The sequence below is a fragment of the Gopherus flavomarginatus genome, chromosome 3 (assembly GCF_025201925.1).
Source record: "Gopherus flavomarginatus isolate rGopFla2 chromosome 3, rGopFla2.mat.asm, whole genome shotgun sequence".
Classification (NCBI taxonomy): Eukaryota; Metazoa; Chordata; order Testudines; family Testudinidae; genus Gopherus; species Gopherus flavomarginatus.
In genome coordinates, this window is record NC_066619.1 from 113848763 (window position 1) to 113855474 (window position 6712).

Below are 6712 nucleotides of genomic sequence, written 5' to 3' on the forward strand. Positions count from 1 at the left end.
TTGCAGTCCTTAGTTGGGTAAAATGCTCATTGCTTCATTCAGAGGGTTACTTAAGGACTGGCAGATCCGGTTTATATTTATTATTAAGTTCTTATGCATCTTTATTAAGAAATGATCATATGGTTCTGTTCGGATTGGATCCAGAACAACATTTATTTTTAATTTCTTTAACCTAAAGTAAAAGAAGAATGTATTATGTTTTTATCTCTTTTCCTTGCACTGAATCATTTTTTTAAATACTCCTGAAGCTGAGCTGGAGGATATGAAAACTTTCTGTGAGTAAGAGACAAGACTATTGTAAGCTAATACATAGACATGCCATTTCAATGAATTTAGAGTCCGATCCAAAACTCATTGATTCCCATTGACTTCAGTGGGCTTAGGATCAGGCCATTGAAGACAAGGATGGACTTGCATTTGATGAAGTACAGTAAATTATGCATAGGAAGCCAAATTCGTGCCTGCTGTAGCCGCACTGGCTCTCTGTGCATGTATGTGTAATAGCTCTCAGTTGATCATCGTGCAAAGTCCAAGCAAGAGCTCTTTACATAGCAAATTCTATGAGAATCACCCCAAGATGAGTGGCACCAGTGTGGTCGAGGCGTAGTTGCTACTCAGTGCGTGGGCTTTGGTAGCGATCGCTGTCGCTGCCACTTTTGACTCATGAAACCATGAAGTTGTAGGTCTATTGCGTATATCTTCCCGTAAACCCAACCTCCCCTTGGTGCTCTTGTGAAGAAGATCACCACAAAACACCAGAGGTGCTGGAACTAAGGGGTGCTGGGGGTGTGGCAGCACCCCGTGGCTTGAAGTGGTTTCCATTATATACAGGATTTACAGTTTGGTCCAATGGCTCTCAGCACCACCACTACACAAATTGTTCCAGCACACCAGCAAAACACTGCATAAGGCACAATGGTCTTTCTAGCCTGCATTTTCTCTCTCAAGGCAAGTGCAGCAAAACTATGTGCTAACTGTTGCTTTGCAGACTTTGGACATATAAATAGGAACATGATTTGTTTCTTTACACTTACAGCACATACAGGAATAACATTTCACAAATTGTCTGCCCAGAACCAAAATTCACAGCAATCAAAAGCTGTATACCACCCCCTCAGCAGCAAGTTTTTTTTAAATCATTGGGATGCCACAGTAGTTAACATTAAAAATCACTATTTACCCCTCCACCCCAAAAAAGTACTTATTTTATAAAAAATACTACCCAAACACTCCAGAAATGTGTAAAATTAAAAATCAGTCGATACCCTTGTTGGCAGTCTCAGTGGAATGGCCAGGACTGAATAGACAAAGAGACTGAGTACCTTGCCTCTCCTATGCGCCCTGTGTCCACATCAAGGTTTAGCTACACTGGTAGGGTAATACAATATGGGAAGATTTATGCTGTTGCCTGTGATTGACATGTTCTGTGGCTAGAGGATTTCAGTCTCCAGGGTCATCAGTCTCTCACCTTTTGAAAGAATGAAGTCCACTCAAATATTAATAAGAGAGAAAATGGTCAGGGCAGAGGGGGAGAATGATTTATTGCAATAAAATACTAGTTTGTTTTAATTCTTTAAAGATCATTGGATCCTATTGTCCCATGTCTCTCCTTTTTCTTTACCTCTTCTAAGCTATTTCTGTCTGCATAACTCACAGAAAATAAAATATGATAAATAAACAAGAGTTGCTGACCTCTCTCTCTATATTCTGCAAATATTAACCTGTGCAGTTGCTGTATGTGATAGCACAGTAAATGTTAGCATTTATAATATTTATGAACTATGCAAGAATTGATGCTATATGTGCAGTCACTCTTGATTCCAGCACTTAAATCGTGGCAACAATTGGTTTTGGAAGGGGTTTAAACTTCTCCATAAACATTGGCATGCAAGAAATCAGCTGAGGAGCAATAGATGTTTGTAATATAATTTGAAATAGTCCATTAGAATGTGTTTAAGTGATCAGAGTGGAACAAAATAGAAGCTGGAGACTTCAGATGTTTTTTAATGTCAGGTTTTGATGTAAACCACATTATATTTTGTAATCTGTGTACTCCATTTTACTCACATTAAGGTTGTTGGCAAAACTCCCATTGACCTCAATGAGAGGAAGAGTAGATCAAAATGTCCACATTGAACATTAGTATCACTGGATATTTTGTGTGCGTGTTGGAAAGGAAACAGGGGCATGTGATCTGGCCAAGGTATTTAACTCTGAAAAGTTCTTGTTGCACATGTGCAATAACAAAAATAATTCATAGAGATGGGAAATGCTGTTTTGCCAGATTCAGAGCAAATCAAAAATTGTGGTTTCTAGATTTGAAAAAAAAAATTGGTTCTGGTGAAATATGTATTCTAGGCTGCTATTTATTTTTGTTATTCTTTTTTAGTCTGAGAAGGAGGTCCAGAATTACTAACAAAGGCTATTTATTGTTTACATATTACATATTTTCAGGAGGTAGGATTGTCCTGTGTTTAAGACATCAATATATGAATAGAGTTGTTATATGACAGATAATTTAGACCCCCTAGTCCACCAAACCATTTAAACAAGTGCTTAACCTTAAACATGTCAGGAGTCCTGTTGAAGTCAAGCAATTGCCTGTTTTTCTGAGTCAGGGATTTACAGCTGCTTTCTCATAATAATTTGCAGTGTAACCCTCTATGTGTTAACATATTGATGGGATACTTGTCCATGTTGATTCAAATCCCTGATGTATTCAAATCTGCGCAGCCCATTTCTTAAGTGTGAACCATACATCTTTAACTAGAGGCCAGGCAAATTAGTGGACATCTTAAGGTTCTAGCCTGCTCCCCATCTCAACCTTGTGATGCCTATTCACAGAGGCAGACAGCCTGCCAGATCCCACAAATCTGTATGTGCAGCAGGAGCACCAGACCCACAAGGCAGCATACTGCCAGCCAGCAAGGTGACTGCTGCCACTGGCAGGCAAATGTCAGTTATTCATGAGTAAAGAGGGGTGAAAATTTTCAGATGAGTTTTTTATTCACCCAAAAAACTGCCGTTTCAAGTGAACTGAAATTATTTGCAAATTTGGTGAATAGTTTCATAAGGGGGAAAAAAACTTCAGAAAAAAATTCAAATGTTTCATTAAATTTTGAAAATAAAATATTTCAATTTTTTGTTTCAAGATTATAATTTGTTTTGAAATTTGCCTGAATTTAATAAAAAAAAATTTAAAACCTGAAAATGAAATTAAATGTTTTGTTTTAGGTCAAACTAATTGTTTCAGTCAATCCAAACCAATTTTTTGGTTTTTTTGTTTTGTTTTTCATTTCACCAAGAGAACTGAACAGGTCTCATTTTGGATTGACCCCTCTAAAATTAAAAAAAAAAAAATGTAGATGCTGGGTTTTTCCATTGGTCCAATCAACTAAAAAATCAATTATACTTAGAACTGTAATGCAGGATTCACCCTTTAAGGCCTGATTCTCCACAATTGCCTTTCTCTTTGTATAGTCATTGATACCTGTACAAAGTAGGGTTGAATGCTGCCATTGGTGTGGAAGAATGGAGAATTCAAATTCTGGTAGCATTTTACACCCACTTTATACTCCTTGGGCTCACTTAGGCCAGTTTTACACCAGTTGACATTGGAGTCAATGGGGTTGCTTCCGGTTTACACAAGCATGAGAGGAGAATTGGGCCCATTGCATACTGGTGTAAAGACTATACGAGGCAGTAGAAAATCAGGACTCTAGTACTCACAAAATTTGTTGCTTTGTTGCTGAAGTTCTTCGTTTATCCACAGAAAGATACAGAATGACCTGTATGCCTCATTCATGCTCTAATCCAAAACCCACTGAAGTCAGTGAGAGTATTCTATTGATATCAATGGACTTTGAATCAAGACCACTATTTTAAAGGTGAAAGGAGGGACGTTCAGATTCCAAGATCACTCATTCTTAAGCCTCGGTGCCAAACACGTTTTAAATAAATTCTTTATTCCATTGCCAATCTGCTGAGTCATCATGTCCTCTCCCCTCACCCCAGCTTGCATGATTATTTTTATTAAGATGAAGAAATCAGTGTTTATTGTGTACAGACCTCTCGGGCTATCATATTCAGATTTGCCATTACTTGGAGGACACAGAAAATAATATAGAAGAGACAAGTTTGTACTGCTTTCTTTCTCCCATGTGCTCTTAATTTACCTGGCATGGAAAATTTCAGAATAACATGACAAGCAAAAAGGGTGGGTTTTTTTTTAAAGTTGACATGTAATAAATTATTTAACACCTCGTCCTATTGCATCCCACAGCATCTATCAGTTTCATCAGTTTATGTGGTGTTTGCATAAATTTCATTAGTACAAGAAAAGGAAAGTTTAAAAAAACACAAACACAATTTGCATGTTTTCAGTTCATTACGAAAGCTTTCTCTCTGGGCAAATGACTAATATGCTGTCAAACCTTTCTATCCCTGACAGCCATGCTAGCCAAAAAGAGAGGTGCAATCAATCAAAGCCTTGATTAAATGAGCTAAATACACCTACTCAGGCAAAATGCCATTGTATGACTTAGACTTGTCCTAGGGCAGCACTAACATGCTTCTAGGTCACTTCTGTATTATGGAGCTATACTAATGACTCTACAGTTAAGGGTGTAAGTCAGTTTCCATTATAAGCCTGAGCTGAAAATTTTGGAGTAATTATCGGTAAGTTTGAAACCTCTGTTTAATAGAAAGAGTTTCAGACTATATGTTTGTCACGGAGTCCCTGGGCGATGCTCTGTAACTGCTCCCCACAAAGCCAATCAGGACTTTGGGGAGCCTTCTCTCCCTTGGAGCAGACTGTTTCAGGGCAAGAAGCTCACACGGCCCACTTTGCAGTCAGACGTGACTCTCAGACAGCCAGTAAAACAGAGGTTTATTAAGATGACAGGAACGCAGTCCAAAACAGGTCTTGTCGGTACAGACAACAGGACCCCCTTTAGTTAGGTCCATCTGAGGCTCCCAAGGAGACCACAGCCCCATTGGGAGGCCCGAGCACTCCCCTTCATTTCCAGCCAGCTTCCAAAAAACTGCCAAAAAAAACCCTCCAGCCCCTGCTCTCTGGGCTTTGTCTCTTTCCCGGGCCAGGAGGTCACCTGATCTCTTTGTTCTCCCACACCTTTAGCATCCCCCTGAAAGCGGGGAAGGGCCTGGCCATTAGTTGCCATGGAGACTTCGTCACAACATTTGAACTGTAATATTTCACATTTGAAGTTTGGACTGTGTTTGGGGTTCAATGCACCAAACAAGTACACACATGACAAAAGTTAGTTGCCATTGTTTAGTTGCACAAGGAAAAGAAGGGTGATCTTGTGGTTAAGACAGTGTATTAGCACCCATGAGATCTGGGTTCAGTTCCTTACTGTGCCACAGGCTAACTGTGTGACTTTGGACAATTCACTGAGTATCTGTGTGCCTTAGTTTACCAGCTGTAAAATAGGAACCAGTTTTGTCTGTTTAGATTGTCAAGGCAGGGACTCTCTTTTTTTTGCTATGTATTCATACACCACCTAGAACAATGAGGGCCTGAACCTGATCTCTGTTGGAGGCTCTATGTGCTACTGTAATACAAATCATAATTACTAAGTCATCTAGACAGGGCACAAAGCAATGGCACTGGAGTTAGGTAACTAACACTAAATTTCAAAGCTTACTTATCAGATACTCACAATGAACTGTGGCAAACTATTGGGGGGGAAGTATTGTGAAGAAATTTACACAATTTCAAATAATGCATGTAAGAATATTACAACCTGTTCGTGGACAAGTCACAAAACAGAAGAAGAGACCAAACTCAATGAATAAATTATTCATTATGAAATCGTCATTTAACTCTGTTAGAACTGAATATAAATTAAAACCAATTTTTTACCTGAAATGTTCAGATAGACATTTTTTAATTAGAAATTTTTCATGGAAACTCTGTACTTTGGACCACAACAGATAATGCTGAATGCAACAAAAAAGTACTGTTTTCAGGATGTATTTGGCCATGATCAGAAACCCCAGAAACTTTATTAAAAATCCTGTTTTTGTGAGAGTTCTGCCCCAATTTCAAGACTCAAGAGCAGGGGCGGCTCCAGGCACCAGCGCAGCAAGCGCGTGCCTGGGGCAGCAAGTCATGGGGGGCGGCGTGCTGGTTGCTGTGAGGGCGGCCATCAGGCTGCCTTCAGTGGCGTGCCTATGGGAGGTCCACTGGTCCCGCAGTTTCGGCGGCGGGTACGCCGAAGGTGTGGGACCGGCAGACCTCCCGCAGGCATGCTGCGGAAAGCCGCCTGACTGCCGTGCTTGGGGCAGCAAAATACATAGAGCCGCCCCTGCTCAAGAGGTTCAGATAAGTATCCAAATTTTTGGATGCTTTTCTGAACCAATCCCCAAAACTCTGAAACTATACGTAGCTGTCAAAATTCTGCCTCTAAGCCATTACATGCTGAGACCTTTGAAATTTCTAAGAGCAGAAAATTTAGTAACTACGTGTCCCTTAAAGCAAATTAAACTAAGTGTAATCAATGGACATGTTCACATGGACTTCACATAGAAATTATGTACTGTATATTAATTATAATTATTTTGGTATGCTAAAAATATCTGGTGAGATGCTCCCATACACTGTATAGTGTGGAGGAGAACAAAACCATTTCACTGGGAGTAGCATGTGAGCAGGGAGCATGGATGTTAATATACCTGTAGTTCATAACAT